The sequence below is a fragment of the Balaenoptera musculus genome, chromosome 6, assembly GCF_009873245.2.
Source record: "Balaenoptera musculus isolate JJ_BM4_2016_0621 chromosome 6, mBalMus1.pri.v3, whole genome shotgun sequence".
In the NCBI taxonomy this organism is placed as follows: Eukaryota; Metazoa; Chordata; class Mammalia; order Artiodactyla; family Balaenopteridae; genus Balaenoptera; species Balaenoptera musculus.
Genome location: NC_045790.1, coordinates 90,260,760 through 90,284,259, shown reverse-complemented (window position 1 = coordinate 90,284,259; position 23,500 = coordinate 90,260,760). Strand labels below are relative to the sequence as shown.

The 23,500-nt window shown below is 44.7% G+C and overlaps 1 protein-coding gene across 6 annotated transcripts in view; it reads right to left on the bottom strand.

The window, feature by feature from the left end:
• ZNF462 (zinc finger protein 462) overlaps positions 1 to 23,500 on the bottom strand; it is a 142,539-nt gene that overhangs the window by 117,237 nt on the left and 1,802 nt on the right. For 5 of the 6 annotated variants that reach the window (XR_005020329.1, XM_036855777.1, XM_036855781.1 and 2 more), the window contains exon 1: positions 21,686 to 21,927. The exons of the other annotated variant lie outside the window; for it this stretch is intronic. The gene's annotated coding sequence lies outside the window, so the exon portion shown is untranslated. Of the gene's footprint in view, positions 1 to 21,685; positions 21,928 to 23,500 lie in introns of those variants that run through there. 6 annotated transcript variants of the gene reach the window in all.

The window sequence follows — 23,500 nt, the reverse complement described above, 5'->3', positions numbered from 1 at the left end:
CTTAAGGTGCCCTGGAGGTACTGAATTCCTAGGGAAGAAAAGACGAAAGCCTATTCCATAGCTCAAATTATTAGCAGCTACAAATATCAAGTTCTGACAGCATCTCTTTTCCTTTTCCTACTTCCTGCACGTGAGACAGTAAAGCACCAGCGGCTGCTTCTTTCCCCCTTGCCAGCCTAATGATACTGAATTTCCAAGACCAGTGGTTCCTAAATCTGACTTCTAAGAACACACATTACAGGGTCCCACCCCAGACCTACTAAATCCCTCTCCCATGGTAGAAGCTAAAAATCGGTTTTTAATAACCTTTTTTTTGTTTCCAAGTTCTCAGAATGATTCTGAAGATCCGCCCAGGTGAGGAATCACTACCCTATACCACAATTACAGTGATTTTTAAAAAAAACAAATTCAAAAGGAACTGTCCACCCCGTCGCATCTGATTTCCCATACTTGTGGTTCCTCAAACATTTGCTTTCTGAGCAATGAAGAGAACAGAAGAGCCTCCTCCACCACCACCCAAATATCCAGCGATTAGCATACGAGACCCACAGATTCTTCACATTCTGAAGCTGTTAAAACAAACACCGTGTCTGGTGCAAAGTTTGCTCAGCAGCCCCCGTGGTTGTGTGGGCTCCCTTATCCACCTAAATGAACAAGCCAAGGCTGCGGATCCCAGGTAAAATGATAAATATATCAAAGGAGCCTCAGACTTAGACCCTGTATTCCATCCAGATTTCAGACCAAAAGATTGACTAATTCCTTGTTGGCAATACAAAAATAATAATGACAAAAATAATAATACAAAAACAAAATCACCTGTTCTTAGCCACATCAAATAGCATCTTTCCTCAAAGTAATAACTTTACTCAGGGTACTTCAACGTCAAGCTTAGCCTAGCCCACACAAGAAATAACTAAGGACACAGATGCAGGGCTTCTGTACAAGGTACCCTGGGAAAATGCAACTCCTGAGAACGGGCTGGGATGCAATGTGTGAGGATTAAAATTGGAATTAGTAAACAGGACCATGAAGAGAAAAGTCTTTTCATCTTCTGTCCATACACTCTTCTGCCCTCACTAGGCCAACATTCACATGGTCTCGGCTTCAGAAAGGCTTTGACTTTCCTGCTATTCTCCTAGTCTCGCTTTAACACATACTTTATATTAGAATGCGTTCCAGGAAGCATATGGCAATAGAACTAGGTCAACCATTAACCAAATAACAGGAAACTGCTCTGCAGCGCACACCCTTCAAAAGCTTGCTTAATGAGCTGGCTCTTCAGAATATGTCCTTCAGTGAGCTTGGAACTAACAGGATCCATGGGTTTCTTTAACGCTGCAAGGTCACCTCATACCTAGAAGGTTTCTGCACACACTAGACTTTCAACAGTCTAAATCATTCCACTGAGATGTTCAAGAACCAAAGGCAAAGGTGAGGAAACATGTTTTCTGAAATTGCTTGACCATCTTCAAAGGACACGACTCGTGTCCTGTCTCCACTGCTTCGTTCTTCCAATTCTGTTAAACTGATAGGAAACACTATATACTCACCTTTCCTCTCTGTAACTTGTCTGTATTCCTTGCGCTTCCATACCACCACGAAATACATGCCATGATCCACTTAGACTTGATAAGCCAAATAAAGTCTTGGGAAAATATCTGTCTTCTTTTGTCGTATAAAACTACGAATGAGCTTCCTCCAGAACCACCGGCCTTGAGTCCTTGAGTATTGCCGAGTTTGAACGTTTCCTCTCCAGTGTTTCAGACTCAATTCTACGAAATCTAACTTTACAATGGCCCGAAGAGTCATTCAGGATCCTACCGGTAGACGGTCGTGCTCAAATTAGTATTCTTCAGAAACTACCAACAATCAAACTCTCCTTGGCTTCTTCAACCTAGACTGCAATCTAGACATTCTTACTTCCAAAACATATTTAATATAGACTGTAGAGTTGGGCAGTTTCCCTGGATTAATATTATATTTATTTATAATATTATATTTATTTCATTTTTCAATGAAAATGTCAGTGCCAAATCTCCACTTGCTGAAGTTGAACGCTGGATGTCTAGGAGAGTTGCAGTAGCCACCACTGCTTAAAAGGAACTAAGAGATTTTTGATTTCGGAAATGTCTGATTTCAGAGATGTTTGATTTCAGAAATCAAAACACATTTCAGAAATGTGTTTGGGGAACAGATATTCAGGAGCAACATGACCTTTTAAAAAGTGCTAGACTTGATTAACTAACTCAACCCATACTTATTGATTATGTACATCTGCCCCAGGCACTCAGCAAGGCACTGACATACAGAGATGAACAAGGGAAACCCCACACCTGCCTTTCCACAGCTTCGAGCTAGTTCCATTCAGTAACTGACCATGAGCCAAACCAGTAGTTGGCCTTCCAAGTTGATTTGGCTAAATTTTAACTAAGTAAGGTCTTTTCCCCTGAAAACAGTCAGCAAGGCTTCCTTGAGCACCAACCTAAGGAATGGCACACTGGGCTAGAGGTCAAAGAAAAGCCTGTAAGAGTCATCCATATTGTGCAGTCTTTTGGATTCTGGATACCCAAATCTCTCCCATCAGGGCTATTCTTGGGAAACATCAGGTTTCTCTTTTCAGGGAGTTAGTTGTATAACCATAGTCAAAACAAAAACACCAGGACCTCATCTAAGGAATTTAATAAATAATCCATTACAGAATGCTCAAGATATTGCACACAGAGGTTAAGGTACTTTCCTTCCCCTTTACCAGATTTTGGGGTCGTGTTTCATTGAGGACCGTACTGGCTCTTAAGAGTCACCATATAATAAAAGATACTGCTCAGCCTCTAAAGCCAAGAAGTTAAATGTTTATCAATTCCACCAGGACAAGCTTCAAGGAGCCCCCTCACAGGGATTTCAGGTGGACTCAGGTGTATTCGGACTCCTAATCAGATAGTCACTGTTTAACAGTGCCCTGCCTATAAGAAGTGTTTTATAAAAACTGAAGGATGGGAGGAAAGGGAATTCGTATTTTTTATGTGCCCACAGCATATCAGGCTCTGCACCAGAGGTTCACATTTGTGATCTTATTTATTCCCCACAAGAAGTTTACAAAGTGGATTTTGTTTTTCCAGATCAGGAAATTGAGGATCAGAGATTAAATCATTCACTCAAGGTCACACAGCTACTCACTGGCTCTGAGGTCTATGTTCTTTCCACTACATACCATGGCCCTCACTGCCAAGGTCTTCACGGGCCTCCCAACCCTGACAGCAAAGGGTTCCCTTCGATGCGGTCTCTGCATTAGAGTCAGGTGTTCCTTCCCGATACGAGAGTGCGCTGCTCCCAATACGATCTCCAGGACCCTTCAAAGAGGGCCCAGTGTTTCTCAAAGTGCCCAAACACTGATGATAGAAAAAGGTCAGGCCGGTTCCTGAGATACGAAGCAAGATGAACTCAGCGGGTCCTCCTGCCAATTGCCCTTGCCCTTACTCATCTGCTGGAGCATGCCAAGGCCTGCCTGGAATGACGCAGGCAAGGGTCACCATGGGTGATCCTATACCCTTCCAGACTACTCCAAAATAATAGCTCGGGGCTGCAAGAGGCTGGCTCCTTGAAAACCCACCAGTAACGTTTCAGAGGAATCGAACCTCTCAGAGAAACTCTTTGCATCCGTCAACCTCAGCATTAAACCCAGGGGGTACAGAGTAAAGCAGAGGTCTAAAGGTAAAAGGTCTGGGAATCTGTGGACCTAATCCATTTTGGAAGTCCAGGTCCTAATACTGCCTGCTGCCTGCTCCTTTTTAATTCACAAAGGAGACACGATATATAATCTTCCCATATACAGAAGTTCTGACTACACATTTACACAGAAAAATGCAGATGAGTACCACAGTTATGAAAGGCCCAACTTCTGCCATTAATAAAACTGTGCCTCTGACAACCACTCTTTCTACTCACCAGCCCCACAAAACTGAGCCCAGAAAGGCAGCCTTGGTGAAATTTAGAGCTACTTAACATAAATAAACATAAAGCCCTCACTTGGGTTAGGAGGTGTGGCTAATTTTAGGTGACTGCTCCGTATCTGATGAAATCTGGAGCCTGGGCTTCTGACTGGTTTAATGCAACCCTCGCGCCTGCATCTAACCAACCCCACCTCAAAATTTTCTCCACTGGGGAAAACAAGTGGTAAGGTGGCTGAAAGAAGGAATTCATTCCTGTGCTGTGAGGTCTTCCCAGACAAGCTGTCCAGTCTGCTCCAGCCCCTGGGCTGCTGAGGCGCTGCACCAGGGGCTGACAACCACAGGGCTGAAGCCTTTAGGAACAGCTGATGAGAGCCAGGCTTCTGCTGATCTGCTGACCTGCATCCGGGAGTACTCATTCAGGAGAGGCTGTGGAATCCTTCCGAGCAGGCAGCAGAAATTGAGAGGGCTCTTGGTGATCAAGTGCAACTCCGCTGGTCCCATTCCTAGGAACGGAAGATTGGAATACTCCATGCTTCAAATGCATACAGAACGGAGTCCCAGGTACTAGAAACAAGTTCAGCTGGTATGAGAATCCACTTTTCCAAGAGTCAGTGGCTTGCTTCCTCTCTCTCTCTCTCTCTCTCTCTCTCCCTTTAACACAGCTACGAAGTCCACTGAGTGTCCAGCCAAGTGTACTTGTGAACTTCGTGCCCTCTCAGGCCCGTGAGAGGACCCCATTCCAGCCTAGTGGCTTGACATACTCGCTCATCAGCTTTCAAGTTTAACAAGGGAAAACAATCTCCCCTTCGAATTGTAGGAGCTTTCTTTCCAGGAGAACTAGACAACCCTGATGGCTCTCTCCAGTTACACAGCAATTATGCAATTGCCGAGCTTCTGCAGAATCACTGGAACCATTCTGCAGCCTTCTACTACAGCTGCAGCACAATGTTCCGAGATGATTGCAGCCTTTGAACGGACGGCCAGTCTCAAAGCTGAGCACAAAGGGACGTACAATGGGATTCCATCTCAAGCGCAAAGATGCTCCAGCCTAACGAAGCCCTTTCTCCTCCTCCCAGGCTGGGCCACTAGCTCCTGCCTTTGCCCACCCTACATGTGTGGGAAATAAACGGGTTCACTCCGTTTATGCTGAGAGGTTCCAATAGAGGCAGAAAATCAGCTGAAGTTTTGCCATGGACCACGCACAAGGTAATCATTTAGCCCATCATGGGAAAGCTCCAGAAGAGGACAAGATGCAAAGCGGGGGTGAGGGTGGGGGGGAGGGGGGGTGGCGGGAAGCATCTCTCTAGGCTTCCTGCACTGGCATGAAATGAGTGCTTCCCTTCCTTCTGCCAGCTCCAATCCTTCATGTTGACATTACACATCCTGTACTGTAGATCCACCCCCATGCTGCCGCTTGCCCAGCTGAATTATCTCCTGCGTCACAGCGGTGGTAACAGAACTGCTGGCTCGGCAGGCTTGAAAGCACCATTTCAATGCTTAATGCATTCAGCAACTGGACACATTACCAGTGCGTCGGTCGGCACTGGTTTGTGGCCCTCTCAGCAGCCATGCAATACTCAACCTAACCCTTCTGCTAACCAGATGGTCTGTTTGCCTCTTGGGACCAAACCACTCAACTTGACTTTATTAAATTCTATCAAAATGTGGGGACAGTTTACAGCAGTGTGTCTGGTTCATCTCCAACGGGGCTGCTAAGACGAAAATGACCTAAAAATAACTGGAAACTCGACTTCACACCAACAGTAAATATTTAAATGATCTGCCAGATTCCGCACCCCGGCAGCATTAACTACACGGTTCGCAAGTTACACTGTAAATATATACACACAAAGACGCAGAAATACATGCATCTAAATAGGAATCCATGGCCCACTGCCTCCAGCCAAGGGTTCACCACCCTCTGGTTCATTTAAATGTGGTTAAGGACAGCCATCTCCATCATAATCACTCCAATTACCAAAACAAAGAACCTAACACAACTGGTAGAGCGATCCCACCTCCCCTGGGTTCGACCACCTAGACACACTGCAGGCGTGCCAGGGGCTCAGAGGGCCCTCAATAAATGTTTGATGAATGGAGACGAATGGGCACACATTTCTTAAATATGACCGCATCTATAAAACACGTTTTATGAGAGTGAAGACACCAAATTCTTTCCAACTCTATCATCCCACAACTACTAACTAGGAGCGCAAAGCCAGGCTGCGGCTAAATGTCAAGGAGCAAGCCACCTGCACAAGAGGCAGTGGATGGCCAGTAACTGATCATTGCAAATGAACTGCAGAGGCGGCCGTTCATCTAGTACCTGGCAGGGTGCTGGGTGTTTTACATACATTATGCCTCTGAGCCTTCACCAGAGAGGGGATTTCACTCTAAAGATAAACTGGAGGCCAGGAGCAAATTAGGAACTTGACCCCAAGTAAGGCCAATCACTTTTCTACAACCTGGTTATCACAGATCAGTAAGGATTCTGCAACTTGGAAAGAACTGAACACAGGTAAAGGTGGCATCCCCAAATCTAACCCTCCCTGAGGTCTCAAGGAAAATGGAAAAATCTTTCCGCTCCCAGAGCTTTTCTGGCAGCTAGGAAGTTCTAGGCTCAGCCCCTCCTCTTTCTTCCCACACTTTTTATTTTACTGAGGGCATTCCACATTATTATAACCAAGACCACACCCACAGCTTAAACCTCCACTTCTTTCATTTTGGCGTCCACCCTTTGACACCAAAAATCTCTCATTTGAGGGGCTTCCCTGGTGGCGCAGTGGTTGAGAATCCGCCTGCCAATGCAGGGGACACGGGTTCGAGCCCTGGTCTGGGAAGATCCCACATGCCATGGAGCAACTAAACCCGTGCACCACAACTACTGAGCCTGCGCTCTAGAGCCCGCGAGCCACAACTACTGAGCCCACGTGCCACAACTACTGAGCCTGCTCTCTAGAGCTTGCGAGCCACTACTACGGAAGCCCGCGAGCCACAACTACTGAGCCTGCACTCTAGAGCTCGCGAGCCACAACTACTGAGCCCATGTGCCACAACTACTGAGCCCGCGCTCTAGAGCCCGCGAGCCACTACCACTGAAGCCCGCAAGCCACAACTACTGAGCCCGTGTTCCACAACGAGAGAAGCCACCGCAACGAGAAGCCTGCGCACCACAACGAAGAGTAGCCCCCGCTCGCCGCAACTAGAGAAAGCTCGCCCCAGCAATGAAGACCCGATGCAGCCAAAAATAAATAAATACAATAAATAAATTTATTTTTTAAAAAAAAAGTCTCTCATTTGAGAGCATCCTAGAGAGCGGAACACAGTAAATAAACACCTGGTCACTTTCTCTCTCCTCCTCAAATATCGCTGCACACAATTTTAAGTGGCGACTATAAATGTTTTTAAGAATTAAAAAAAAAAAAACTTTCCACCACCACCCTGGTCTCTCTGGAAATGTTCAAAATGTAAAAATAAATAAATAAGTAAGGCGTCATGGGTAATCTGCTTTGAAAGGTGAAAAAATCACTGCTGTGCTACCCAAGAACCACTTACATGTTCTTCATCTCTGCCACCACCATCACCAGCACGCTGTCAGGAGGCGCCAATGAATGTTCTTCTGACTCGGCACGGACCAGGCTAGGTAAGTCCTGTTAGGCCCTACCAACACCCTTCCACATTTTGAAATATCACCTACCCTGAAGGCACTCTAAAATTAGCCTCCTTCCCCGAGATCTCTAAGCATCTGATGTTACAGTACATTAGTAAGACCAAGTGGACATGGACTGTTAAAATAAACATTTGCACAGAGAAGACCAAAGCAATTCAAAGCAAGGACACAGGACAGCCCTCGAGCTGGCTCAGAGCTACCTATCGGAGTGAAGTCATACAGAGGCAACCAACATTTATGTGAAATAGCACAGGCCGGTATTTTCACTGAACAAATACAGTGTTCTTAGACAAAGCATTTTTGCCAGAATGATGCCACACAAGAGGAACAATAATGACATCTTTCTTCCAAAATGCTTGAAGAAGTTCACACTGATTAAACATTGTTCCCATAACACTGCAGGGAATATTTCTGCAAGGTGGGATAGTAAGTGCACTTCTCCAAGAGGACACGGCATCACCCTTGGGTGGTTTACAAATCCCTACTGAACGCACATGCAGATGTGGAGTGCTGCGGAGCCCAGAGCCAGCCAGACCAGAGGCTCACAATCTGGAAAAGTCTACCTGTGAATGGACAACAGCAGCGAGGACTACTCATCACATAAGACAGACATGGCACAAAATTAATCCAAACACCAAGTCTAAGACGAAGGACAAGACAATTCACACCTGGTAAAGCCCTCAGAGCAGACCTCTACCTCAGCTTCTCTATCCCTGAGGAAGAAAGACACTATCATTTTTCCAGTGCCCATTATGAACCAGAACCCTTATACACATAATACTTTTTAGCCCTTATGTCAGTTCCACAGATTCATATTATTATCCCCATTTTATTGGGTAGGAAATCAAGGGAACAGAGAGGTTAAGTGACTTATTCAAGGTCACACAGCTAGGAAGGAACAGAGACAAATTTCATCCTGTGCTTGTGCAACACCCAAAGAGTGCTCCATCCACTACACACCACTTCCTTAAAGACCCAAGCAAAAGAACTGCATGCTCACACAGAAATTCTGAGAAATTTGCATTCCTGATTCTTCAGGAAAAGTTAAGTGCCTTCTCCCCAGCAAGAATATCCTGTCTGTCTGCCTATCTATCGATGTAAAATATATTTACATACTTCTACATAAATACATACACATACCCCCATATACCCATATACCCATAGACATGGCAGCCGAGTTCCTAATTGTTCAAACAGTTCAATGCAATGAAGTTCCGCCATGGTGTGCAGATTTTAATTGCGTTACTTTCCCATATAACTGCATGTCAGAAAGGGAAGGCTGCCAAGTGACAATCTGGCCCAGTGATTCACAGTGTCACACTGACACGCCCACTTCTGATACAGGTTGTTGCTTATACTTCCTAGAAATCATTGACTTCATTTAAGAGATAACAGTAAAAGATGTCCCCCAGCAGTGGCATGTTCTTTTTCTCTTGGAATACACTAGCGGCAAATGTCAGGAATTTGGACAAGAAGGGGGGATCCTATAAAGTTAAAAGTCCTCGCTCTGTACTCCTCAGACCTTAATGATCATGCTGATAAGGCAGCATCTTAAACACAGATGACTCTCTTTCATTTTAAGACTATGCCTTATAAAGTAAAAGATCTATTCAAATGAATCACATTAAATCTACTGAACAGGTATCATGGGCTGAGAAAAACATCTAGCCAATTTTCAATCTTTTATGCTTCAAGATTCCCATGTGCTGACTTATTAATGTTTTTCAGCCATATTTGACTCAAAAACTTGAAAATTTATTTTTCTGTAGACATCAATACGAGCCATATAATATGTGCATGGTCACAGACAAGATGATGTTGCCACCAACTTTTTTACTAAAATGGGGAAAAAGATGATGGGAAGTTGGCAAGAAGGGACAAAGGACCAGGAGGAACGTACTGGGAACATCAGAAATTCACCATTCAGAAGCTGCTTCAGAGAAGATCGCTAAAACTTACCTGTGCTGGGGTCAATTTTGTTAATTGTAGTTGACGTCTAGAAACGGGGTTATGAATATAATTATCATGAAGCAGCAATTGGGCAATCACAACCTAATTAAACCCACTGACTAGATTATCTTGTTTTTCCCTTAATAATCACATAACATTTAACACTTGCTCATTTCAGGACCTATGGGTGATGTTCATTCATTATTAACAAGCTACAGCCACTGGTCAGAGAAAGACTGGGTGAGAGATTCAAACACTTGAGTCAGCCAAGGGGTGGGGAGAAATTTCAGGGATATCTGAAATCTGTCCTTCAATCCCACTTCGCTGCTCGGCCTCCAAAATTACTAATGAGAGGCAAAGCCACGGGAGAAGATGGAAAGAATGATGAGAACTTCCACACAAGCGCAAGGATACAGTTCTGCTTTCTTAAATGGGTGCTATTTTATGTGATCTATACAGTGTGCTTTTTCACATTTTAATGCAATCTGCCTTGGGAGCGGTGATTTTCTTTTCAGGATAAAGGTGATTTTCTTTTCAGGATAATAGAGGATTCCTCCACCAGGCCTAAATACATAAACTTTATACATTTACCTCCTCGGACAGGCTCTAAAGCTCCCTCTCCTCCCTGGCTCTCATGTTGAGTGGGTTCTCAAATTCAGTGTCCTGTTCCCAAGTGGATGTCACTGCACCCATAAAGAGACCTTGACCCAATTCACCTTGACTTTCTGCAGTGTTCCTGAGGGTAGCCCGGGTAGACTTCTCTTCAAAACATTAAGAGGAAGATTGAAGAAACATGTAAAGGACTGGTCTTTGAGACAGGCTGGTCTGAGGGAGCATCTTAGATGGCTGGGCACTACAGCTCAGGCTGAAGACAGTCCCTGTGGCTCTAAAATTAGAAATTCCATGGGACTTCCCTGGTGGTTCAATGGTTAAAGACTCCACACTCCCAATGCAGGGGACCAGGGTTCGATCCCCGGTCAGGGAACTAGATCCTGCATGCCACCACTAAAGATGCCGCAACTAAGACCTGGCAGAGCCAAATAAATAAATAAATATTTAAAAAAAAAAAAAAAAAAAGGCTCCGTGCTTCCACTGCAGGGGGCACGGGTTTCCCTGGTTGGGGAACTAAGATCCCGCATGCCACAAGGTGTGGCCATAAATAAATAAATATAAATAAAATTAGAAATTCCACCCACAGAACTGCACACTTTGGTACAGTTCAATTTTACTCTCTTCAACTATGTAGTTATTTTTTTCTGAGCCGTTTTCCCACTAAAGGACTTTATCTGAGAAAACAATGGTTCTGATAAATTTGGTAGATAATGATACGGATGATGGGTAAAAGTGGGTGACTTTGTGACCTCCTCTAGGACGCTTTAGACACAGGACACATGCTTATCCTCCTACCCAGGTTTTGGGTATGAGTCTGTCTAGGGACAGATGATCACCTGAACAGACCATGGCAAAGTTAAGATTTTTATAAAACCACCACCAGTTGCTTCAAGGTTAAAGAGTCTACTCAGCAATTAACACCAACCGCCTGTCCTACAGAAAAGCTACTGCCCTGGATATCTGAGGGATATCTGGACCTGCTCCATGGCCCTTAGTACAGCTTGTTACTCTATTAAGGGCATTTGTGGTCATCCCTGAACAACAGCTTCCTTACTGTACTGTGATGTTTCAGGGAGGGGCAAATAAAACCAAAACATCCATCATGTCTCCATGATCTAAATAGAGCACATGGTGATCACTAAGGGCGTGGAGGATACCAGCACCCATGCTTTGAAGAGTATCTGCACTATTTTCCAAAAACGACCCTTAGACAGTGGAACTAATTTTCAAATATGTCTCTGTGGCTTTTGAAAACATTTCTCCTGCTTGCAGTAACCAGAGCCAGTACAGGGCACTCAGGCTTTCAAAACGGGCCCTAAGAAGAGAAAAACTTAAGACACCTTCTCTACTTAAAAAAAAGTCATACAGCATTATCTTTCTGCTTGTAACAGGGAGGGGCTCCTTTTAAATAGCCACGTGTATAACTACGTTACACTACTGAACTTGATACAGTACAATTTTTTAAAAATTTATTCTCTAAATTTCCCCCTACATGGTCTCTTGGGCTTTTTTTTTTACCATCTCCTCTGTAACTCAGAAGAACAAAGAGAGGGCACTCTTTAGTTAAACACACTTTGTCAAGATATTACAATAAGTTATATCTCTCATATCAACTAATATATTACAATTAATTTTCCATTAAGCTCAGAGTTCCTTCCAGAACACCAGGATATACTCCTGGCATAAGCAACTGCAAGAGACAAACCATCCGAAACATAAGCTATTAGCAAACTAAGTAATAACCGGGGCCAGTTCCCAGAAGCTGAGAGCCAGGAGGTGGTCCCCCCATGTGTGCATCCTGGCTCCCCCATTACATAGCTCCATGAAACTTGGGTAAATTACTTCCCCGACTTCAGCTTTCTCTACCATAGGAAAAGTCCCTGGTTCATATTAAATGTTAAATAAATGTTACCTAGTATTAATATTAACTATGAGTCACTCCAAGAAGGGAAATAGCGTTCTGTTAACGGTTTATGTGATATTCCCACTCTATAAGGAGTTGGCAGAATTTTTTGATGAAGCAATCATTTTTAATCTCGTTATGGAAGGTCTTCTTACCCAACATCAGAAGGGACAATACTCAGTTGACAGCAGAAGAGGGGGAGAAGTTTTTTATTTTATTGAAGTATAGTTGATTTACAATGTTGTGTTAATTTCTGCTGTGCAGCGAAGCGACTCAGTTATACACATATTTACATTCTTTTTTATATTCTTTTCCATTATGGTTTATCCTAGGAAACTGGATATAGTTCCCTGTGCTATACAGTAGGACCTCATTGTTTATCCATTCTAAATGTAATAGTTTGCATCTACTAACCCCAACCTCTCAGTCCATCCTTCCCCCGAGGGGGAGAAGTTCTTGTAGCTGCACTTTGACATTCAAATGAAAATGGTCTCTTCCACTCAGATCCCTTTCCCAGTTATCATTATGAAATACTAATTAACAGTCTTCAGAGAAGACCATTTAAGATAGAAACCATCGAAGAGAAAAGTTTCTGGGTGATAAATACTTGTTATTGAAATCTTTACATAATCTCTAGCTGGTATCTATGTTTTGGCCATCTTCAGCCGATAACCCAGTGTTCAAATTTTACCCCACGTGCAGGACCCCCAGATCAGGTCCAATCTGGGTTGGGTAATTGATGTGGGATTGCTGACTGACTGGTCACACAGAGGGATGATGTAATTAGGGATTAGAACAGCTAAACGTTCTGGACCATGGTGGCCTTATTTTGGATTTTAAAATGCCAAGATTGGATTGACAGACCAGCCTGGGAGGCACGGCTCCAGCAAATGGTTTAATTCCAAACTGGACACAGGTGGTCATCACGGTCTATGCCTTTCCCCTCTGAAGTAAGCACATCTTTGTTCCTCACTTCTTCTAACACCCGGGGCGCAGGTAGAGAAGCTCTATGGATAACCTTAGTGAGGACTATCACATGTTCTGCCCATTAATAATGCAACTACTTTCTGCTGTGCTCTATTCTCTACTTAGCTCCTTTTCCAGGAAAATCTCCACCTAACTCTACTTACTTAATCAGCTCCTCCAAGTTTCCATCTGCCCTTTAGCAGCAACGCCGTATTTGTAACCCCAAAGTCACATAAATTGTCTCCCAAGCCCAATTCTATGTTTTACAATAAGAACTGACCAAAGAATGTGGGTCTGAGCACTGGTCTTCATATTTCACATGCAATAGGTACCAAATTACAAGGTCTTTTTTCACTTGCTTTATTGTTTTCTTAAAAGCAATGCCTTTCTTCCTGAAGGCTCTTCCCAGTGGACAGACCTCTTCTCTTCTGACTTGTCAATCATTCTCCTGCCTCTCTTCTCCTTTTCCTTCTCCCATCCAAGCAGTCTCTCCATCCCAGCAAATTTCCACCACGTAATTACGGCAATGCTTTAGCTTACTTTTCTGTTAGCTTAACAACCCTATTTTCTACTTGTGCTGAAAAATGCTACTGTTTGCTTTTCTGATGGGCTAATCCGTGTATCCTTTCAAGGCCTAACTTCCCCTACCATGATAGCAGCTGGAGCACTGATTCACAGGTGCCTTCCAAAGCTTTTCATTAGCAATAGAAATGAGACGGTTTAGAAACCCATTTCTTAATCTGCAGGTGAGTATTGGAACCTTTGTGCAGCAAACATCTTTCAAGTATCCCACATTGTGCCACTACACAATTATTTTCTGCCTAATAAGTACAATGGTATAGGCACATTTGTCCTGTTAAAAGGGAGAATGTTCCCTCAAAGGAGATCAGCACCCTGCCTTTCCCCCACCCTCTCTGGCATTTACCAGCTCAAGAGAAAAGCACTCAGCTGACATGAGCAAAACTGAAGGGCAGTGACTCTCCCTTCTTAAATCTGAACAGGGAAGAGAAGAATTCCAAAATGTGAAGGCCTTAGCTCGTGTTCTGGTTCAACTGGCCAGACGAGAGTTTAGGGAGCGAACTGGCCTTCCCCAGCCGGGCTGTGCAGCAGCTAAGCCTCTCCACAAATCCTGAGCTGCATTACTTCTGACACAGTTGTCTCGCCGGGGCCTCCAGCTCCTTTTGTACTCAAACCAATCTGAATCCAAAGATAAGTCTTGCCTGCTCATCTTGGACAAATGCTTAATTTCCTACTAAGTGATCCTAACACATTTTCATCAGGACCCACTGGTTGCTTGTGGAATTTTCCCCATCTCTCCTTGCACGGTCTTTGTGAAAAGTCTACTCGAAAGCCTGGCAAGTAACTTTCTGAATTAAGCAGTCTTCATCCTCAAGGATTTATTTTTTGAACAATAAGTACCTCCCCACCTTCCCTTCACCCTCTGGAGCAGGCTCTGCTCTCTCAATGAAGTTGGGGGTAAGCTGTGGACAGAGCCGGCAGAAGTGTTTTCTTAATATTCAGAAGCAACATGCAGTGAACTAAACAAGCAAACACATGAAAGCAAGGAAATCAATACCAAAATACCCATGACCTGGCACAAAAAGAAACCTTCCCTCCAAGAATAACGCAAGAAAAAAACCCTCTCCAGCTACGAATTAGGCAAGAATGCTTTGAAGACACCAAGTCATCTGCTCACCAGAATTAAAAGACAATGCACTTGCAGGTGAACCATATGGGTAACCTCTCAGCCCACACTACTCTGCCTCTTGTCCTTCCAAGCCCTGAAAAATCCAACTTGGTGTTGGAGCCACAAATCCCAAGACTACAAACCCTATGTATGCGTCAACTGATAAGGACAGGATCCCTTAGAAAGTAGATACATTTTACAATAGCATTTCTGAGCAGAAAATGTAAATCCAATTGCTCAGTGTGCGCAGTTCTCCAGATACAAAGTTCAAGGGGACAAAAGATTCAAAAGAGCTTCCTAATAAACTGTCAATGCAACCTAAATTCATAAAAATCCATTTTCCTTCACTTGCAAACTTCTCCTCCTAGGTTTTATAAATCCCAGAGACAGTTCCATTTAGGATTATCTTCTCTCCAATCCCCCCCCTCACTTTTTTTTTTTTTTTTTTTCTTCCTCAGTACTGGCATGCAAACCATGCTGTTTTAACTTCTTTCCTGTTCTCCCAGTTCTTCTGGAACATTTTATTTTCGACAGTCAACTCATCTGGAGGAATGCCACACTGAGGTCCAACTGTTTATAGCGTTAACTGTGTTTCTGCCAGAAGTCCACATCCAGCCCTACCTTCTCCAGACTGCCTCCTGGATTAAGAATTTATGCTTTCGTTTGGAAGAAGCTTAGAAAATGTGGAAACTTCCAAACATCACTCTTCTTCTTTACAAAGTTACTCTCACTTGTCCAAGAGGAATCAGAAATGGAAAGCTGTCATCACCCTTCTTCAAGTACTGTCCCATTCCTCTCTCATGGTTAAATGTTGCACGTGCTGTTCAAACGGCATTTAAAAGATGACTTCATGTCCACTGGGGCATAGGAAATAGCTAGCCATGGGTCTGCAAGAGAGAACTGGGCCTCAAGGAGATACATGGAGGGCACATATTTGGATGAGTCTGGAACACTGGGAAGCCACCAGTCATCGTTTTAGACTGGATTTCACTCTCTTGGGCATTCATCAGTATTACAAAATGGCATCTCTGCAAGAAGCCAATTGAAATCTGTACCAGGTTGCAAAACAGATCCTCAGAGTCCAATTGTGGGCACTTTGGTAAGTTGCAGTAGGCCCAGACAAACTTCCAAAGAAGGGCATTTGAAAAGGACTCCCCAGCCCTGGATGACAGAACTACAGAGAGGAGGACAATTAGAAGAAAATCACAGCTACAGACCCAAGAGCTAAAAGTCCCACGAACAGAATTGGCCTCTGGAGCGTGTCCCTTCTATGAAGGACCATGCTCAGCCCCGGGCTCCCCAACATGCTACACTCAGCTAACAAAAATCAATACTCCTGCCCCACTAGCGTATGATTTCAGGGTTTCTCAGACAGCCTTGCACCCTGGAGAGGAGAGCTGGTGTTTCACATGCCGCTACAATCATGGGCAGTAGGGCAGTGGAAAGGGCACTGGACTAGGAGTCAGCCGACCTGAGTTCTAGGCCTGGCTTTATTACAAATGAACTTTCTGACCTGTGCAAGTCACCTCACGTCTCTGTGCCAGTTTCCTCCTCAGTACGATGCGGGGGGAGGGGCAGATGTGAAGGAGATGATCTCTCTAAGGCACAAAAAAACTAGCTTCTCAATGAAAAGTTCTGAAAGGTGACTATCAGATACTTAATATTCATCATTTAGGGTGTTACCAAGTAGTCAATTTTTAAATGATTTTTATGTTAATTTCTACTTGGGAAATAATATATTTGTCCATAACCCCCAAAATCTCAGCTTAATTCCGATGTTCCCCGGAGTTCTTTCATAATACAATCAATGCCTCTTTTCTTTTCCTTTCTTATTTTTTTAAGCAACCTTCCCCAAACTAAGACTTGTGCTATTAAAAGAGCTTAGAACTTCCCATTTCCTTGCTAGGGCTAAAATTAAACTGTCCATTCCTTAGGGCCCAACATAACATCTGCCAGATGTCTTGGCATATCACACAAGAAGAGGAATTTTCTTCTAACATTATCTACTTTCCTCTCTGTTTGCTCATAATCAATTAATAGGTCACCAACACCCAGCTAATGTTTCCCTCAAAGCCACCAACTTCCTAAGTATGTGAACTTCACAAGATGCTTGCTTTCACACACACACACACACACACACACACACACTCTCTCACAGACACTTGATTTTTTTTTTTTTTTTTCAGCTCACTAGATTTTAGTAATAGACACTGGAAATATTTCCCCCACTTCTTCTGAATTTCCTTAGTTTCCATATACCAATATCCAATCATACACCCATGTCAGGTCCTTTGCAATCTTAGTTCATTATTTATATATTTCCTAATTTGTGAGTGTGGCATTGTGAAATAGCCTCTCTATTCCCCAGCCATCAACTTGAAACATTCAGTGCAGCTTTGTCAGTGTTCTGTCCCATGAGGCAGTGAACTATAAGTCTGATAAAGGCACATACCACAAAGAAGATAAGTAAGGTTACCTTAACCAAGAAATCTCAATACCAGGAAAGAATCCAAGATAGACTAGACCCTATTAAACTCCATCACACTGAAAACGGGACTCTTTCCCAAGGCAACTTTACCATTCTTTCCTTTCAGGAAAACTGACCACAAGTACTTTAAAGTCCATTAGTACAGTTGGATTTCTTTTTTCCCCTACTGTCTTCCAGAAGACTCATTAGAAAGAGAAAAAAAAAAATATATATATATATATATACATATATACACATATATGTACAAAATAATTATTTCATCTAAAAGTTGTCTCCAACTCCAAAGAGTAAGGAAAAAAACAAATCCTGGAGGAATGTGATCAATGAATTAGATGGACATAAATCTAATATGAGAAGGATTGTGGAATCCGAAGACCCAACAAGAATCTTCTCTATGGCAGTGTACATCACAGCTCACATATACTTCTCCAGAATGATTTCTCTCTGTGATATATTAGAGCAAATTAGGTAAAAACTTGCCTAATGAGCCTCATCAACTTGACGTCTCAAAAACAAAAAGGATCTCTGAGCTTTGACATCAAATGAGAAGGTCCCACTGGACACTTTTTATTGCTCTCATAGTGGTTTATCCTAAATACTTGTCCCATTTCAAATGCATATATCTAGAAAAATGCAAAAAACCATGTCTTGAATATAATGGTACTTCTCATGTTGGTGAAGAGCATCAGAGATGGATGTGTCTCTTAGGTAACCAGTTAGAACACATTCTCAAAACTCCAAAATGCCTCTTAGATACCTAATTTTTTTCCTTCCAGAAAACCTCAGCTCTAAGGCTGAATATTTGGTTGCAAAGTAAGAAATATGAGTCAAAAAACATGGTTGCTGGACTGGCAACCAGTTTATCAGCTTTTTTCCCTATTGAAAGAAGTAATTAACCAGATTTCCTGGTATCAACATCAACAACAAAGACATCATGGAAGTTTGCTTCAAGATCAACGTGTAATGTACTTATGTTTACATAAACATATATGGTTAATTAGATGCAAAACTATCTGGTAATTACTTCCCCAAATAACTCTTTTTATCCCATTGCATTTGAACTTCCGAGTTTGAATATGTAGCAAATACATATATGCATTAGTAATTTTAAATATAACATTGCTGACATTCTACTTAAGAGCAAAAGTAATGGTATCAAAAAGTAACATTCAATAAATGAATAATGAAAGGTATGATTCCAAGTAAGATTTTTTTAAGTGCTCTTGGAGAGCCCTAGGTTTTTAATAAAGAAGCAGAGCTCTGAAGAGAAGTATTTTTAAATGAGCATACACATCAACTGCAAATCTTGAAAACCATACATCTTCGTCTGCAAAAACAGGGTTTTACTTCATTGACCATGGACAATTATCAGCTAAAAAACCATGTATTTCTCCTCTCCTTTCACACCCGTCAGAGGAACAATAACCCTCAATTAATGACACAACAGTTTGGTTTGAAAAATGTGATGTTGTCATATACAGCACTGAGCATTTACTGAATGACACTGCTCCCAGTTACTCAACAGAATATAATTACATCTGGAATCTAAAACCACCTCAATCTGCACAAAAATACTGTGGACATAAAGAACTTTACACACACACAAATCTGACACATGATGAGAAAGCAAAGCAAGAAAAAAGCTGGTATAAGTCGCTCACCAATGTGTTCCTTATTTCTGTTGAAGCTGGTACCTTGCTATATTTCTTAGTTGAAAACGAGGTCCAATCAGCCTCCTTACAATATATTATTAATTGGTTCTGAATCTCCTCCAAGTTTTCATTCCACTGTGGAGCCTTGCTCACCTATCTTCAAGAGTCCGTCTAAAATTCTTCCAACATCTTCCCTCATCCTCAAGATGGCTACCTTACCTAATGGAAAAGCAACATCTTCATGGTTGGCTTTTATAAATTCCTCAAGCATTTCAGGATTTAGTTCTTTACTTGGATCAATTACCTACATTCTCTAGAACTAATCTGTGAAGAACTCCAATCAGTGTGTGTGGACTGGGTAGGTTTGGGTCCTTTCTTCAAATCATCCTCACAAAATGTCTTCCTCTAAGACTAATAAATTCCTCCCAATCAGAAAGGTGAAGCTACCTGGACAGAAGGTTTTCTCAACTGACATAATACTTAAAAATTTTGTTTCCATAGTGACATTGTTAAGAAGACATCTGATATTTCTGAAGACTTAACAATACTTGAGAACACAGAAAAAAACAGCAGAATGGAAGGGAAGAGGGAAAACAAAGGAACTAAAAGAAGGCCTAATACACAAATGGAGCATCCTGAAAAGAAATGTAGACCTTCAAGAAACTGGTGTCAGCCAGTCTTAGAGTTCCTCTGAGATCTTGCAGGATTTGCCGTTGCTGCTGTTGTTTTGCAGAAATCAACCCCAACCAGACAATAAAGTCTTGCAATGCATCAAAACATGATGATAACCAAGCCCCAGAGCTCCAAAAATCTCAGCTCAGGGCCACCACCATCTTCACAATGAGGAAATCACATTTCCTGGTGACTTGCAGGAGACCTGGAGCAGCTTAAAAGTTGTGTGAAGACCTCAGTGGAAAAATGTTTAAGGTTTTCCTTGCCTTTCCCGAAGGAGGTCAAAACCCTCAGGTCCACTCAAAAGGAGAGAAAAAAAATTCCAAAAGTTTACTTTAAATTGGCAACAAACGCCTCCATAACTTGTGAAAGCACTCCTTAGGTGGGAGAAAAATGTGAGCAGCCCTTCCAAGCCCCTCATTTCCTTGCATAATGAACAGATAGTGAGGTGAGGAACCACCACAAGATTCACCCCCTGGAAAGGGAGGAGAGGGCTGGCAAGCGTCCTCCTCCAGCCATCACCAACAGAGCTTCAAAATGGAGACATCCATAATTTTATAAACACTTCTCAGCTTTGTCTCCTGGAAACCCGCTCTCCTCCATTTTCTGATGGAGTTAACAACATGACACGGGCTTACCTGACTCAGTTCCCAGCTCTCAACCAAACTAGTTACTTCCTCAAAAATCCTGCAAGCCACCTCCAGAAACAAAACCAAAGCAAACCAAACAGCCAACACAGACACTCAGACACAGCCCCCCGGGAGCCCTGGGAGAAAGCCCCAACTGGTTGGTCTTTTCCCATCCCAGACGCGTGCTTAAAAATGAAACTTTTTTTTTTTTTTTTTTCCAGTAGGAGAGGAATATAAAAGGAACTCCAGGCAGCCTCCCTCCCTCTCTGTAGGTTAGAAGCTACGATGAAAAGAAAATGAGGGTTCCTCCAGGAATGGTGAAAAGCCTGGAGAACGAACGTGAGAAGAAGCTTTGTGTTTTGGAGTCTGGAGTGGAACCAAGGCAGACAGCTTGCAAATGGAGGACAGGGAGATAAAGAAAGGGAAAGAGAGGGGCTGCCCCTCCGGTGGGCGGCTGCGGCTTCCCCTCGCGCCTGCAAGGAGGACAGACCCCTGGGAACTGCACCAGGAGTCAGGCGACCCCCGGGCCCCTGCTTGGGGTCTTTCCGCCCTTCCTCACAGGAGAGCCAAGCGTGTGTAATGGCTTCTCCTCTCCAGAAACCGTTGTCCTCCTCCACCAGACGCTTCTGAACCCCCAACCTGGAGACAGCTCCTCAGCGGCTCCTGAACCTGCGCCCCCCCCCCCGCCGGCCGGCGCCCCCCGCTCCTCGCCTATCTGCTCACCAGCAGCACCGGCCGCCGCCGCCGCCGCCGCCCCCCGACACATCCCGACCCCGCATCCCAACTTCGGGGAGAGAGCGAGCGAGCCAAATACCTGAGGAAGAGGGGGGGTGCCAATCCGCACGGCTTTGCCATCGGGCTGGGGACAAGCAGACACAGAGGGGGAAAGGAAGGAGAGGGACAGAGAAAGAAAGAGGTCAACCCGCTCAGGTCGGGGCGGCCGGGAGCGCTCCCTCCTCTGCCCCTCGCTCTTTCCCTCTGGCTCTCGGCTCAGGTCTCCCCGACTCCCGCCCTCCGCCCCCCTCTCTGTCCCTTACTCCTGTGCCCACACCAGGAGCATCCGTCCTAAGGCTCCAGCTCTCTTCTCACTCATCTTTTATTTTCTCTTCTCTCCATAGAACTACACGAAATTAATTAAGCCACAGCGCTCCGCTCCCCCCCTCCCCCCGGCAGAAGGAGCAGCCAGCAGGAAAAGCACAGCCACCTCCACTGCCACCACCACCACCTTCTCCTCCTCTTCCTCCCTCGCTTCTCCTCCTCCTCCTCTTCCTCCTCCCCCTCCAGCTCTCTCTCCCTCCTCCTCCTCCTCCCTCCCCCCTCCTCCTCCTCCTCTCCTCGCTCGCTTCTTCTCTTCCAACAGCCAGTCCACGCAGGGGACTTCCTCTCCTCCCCGCTCCACCAACCCTCCTTGGCCGAATGAATGAGCGCGTTTGTGCCTCCACCACCCCGTGCTCTCCTCCCCGCAGCACTCGGACCACCCCGAGGTGCTGGTTAATTGCAGTAACTTACTGAAGAAGCGTCCCGGCGCCGGGAGGTGTTTCGGGTTCTCCAGCCCCACCGCCTCCTTATCCTTTTTCTCTTTCTCCTCTTCCTGCTCGGGTTATTGTTGTGGAAGTTGTTTGGGAGTCTCATGTGCTTCTGCCGGGTCTCAGCAATGGAGGATCGCCATCTTCCCTGCCTTCCTCGGCTCCTCAGACTCGCTGCAGCTGCAGATGACCTGAGATATCCGTCTCTCTCTCCCTCTCCCTCTCTCTCCCTCCCTCCCTCTCCCTCTCACTCTCTCCCTCTCTCTCTCTCCTCTTCTCTCTCCTCTCCCTTTCCCTCGCGCGCTCTCTCTCTCTCTCCCTCTCCCTCCCTCTGTGTCTCTCTCTGAATAATGAGCAACCAGAGGGAGAGAGAAAGCAAGACAGAAAGAGAGAAGGCAGACAATCTTCTCCTGCCACACAAAACGCCGGAGCACCAGGGGGTGCGCGAAGCCTTTCTAATAACAACAACAACGCGCAGGAGAGAGAAAGAAAAAAGAAAGAAAGAAAGAAAGAATTGAGGAAAGGGCTGGAGGGGGGAAAAAGGAAGAATTATCCAAGAGCTGAGAAGACCAGAAGGAGAAGGTGGAGGAGATGCTGAGGCTGCGGCTGCTGTCCCCCCTCCCCCCCCCCCCCGCTGAACCCCAGAAGGAGGCAAGGTGGTTGCAAAGTTAAGGCTGGGACATTGTCTTTGTCACTCAGAGCAACACAGAGCCAGGCCAGTGAGACGCAAGAGGAGGCGGTGGCGGAGGACGAGGTGGTGGTGGTGGAGGAGGAGGAGGAAGAGGAGGAGAAGGAGGCAAAGGAGGAGGAGAAGGGGAAGAGGCAGATGAGATGAATAAAGACCTGCGGAGAAGGCGGTGCGAGGAGCGCGGCGGCCGGGCTGAGGCGTGCGCGCTCGCGTCCCGGAGGCGCCCGGCCGCCCCGGCCGGCGGAGGAAGCCCCCAGTGAGGACCCTGCCCGGTCGCTCATAGCGCTCCCACCATCAGCCCTGCCCGAGGCGCCGAGCCCCGGCCCCAGAGAGTCCCTCGCACGCATCCATCTAGAGGCCAATCTTTGCAAAGAACACACATTGGGAACTAGAGGTTGCAAGTCTAAACCCAGATCAACCACGTGGGGCTTTTTAATCCCTTTCCAGCTTGCGGTGTATCTCCAGTGAAAAGCTCAAATTGTCCATTACTGACACGTATTTTGAAGTCTTCTCCTCCGAAATAAAGGCTCATTGTGCATTTCATTTCTTTTCTGATATGGTAAGGGGGGGATTGGGGGAGGAAAGAACCCATCATTCTGAGCCTCGGAACCACCACTTTCTTTTCCTAACTTGTGAAGTGTTTTGACGGCGCACCAAAACGGGGGGGGGGGAAGCCTACTTAAATAACTTTACACTCTTCCAGCCCCGCGTTGCTTGCACTTTCTGGCTGATCTAAAGGCTCGGAAAGTAACAATCAGAGCTCCTAATGATAAGGTGTCATGGTGTTGAACACAAGAGAGCCAAGATGAAGCTTTCACACCTTGAATTTTTATTTAGTGTAATTTCCCACAAATCGTTCTGAACTATTTATTTTGCAAAGGAGTGGGTTTACCCTCCTCTCTCACTAGGTCTAATGTCTCCTAAGGCTTTAATCTGATGGTGGGGAGGGGGGCGGGGGGTGGTGCCTACAGTATAAAAAAATCAATATAGCAAGTCAGAAGCAATTGAAGTTCAAGGGCATGGGCTGCTTGTACCATTTCTATTTCTCGCATCCTCGAGCTGGACATCAACAGCCTCGGGAGAGAGAAACACGCAGCGCGCGGGGCAGAG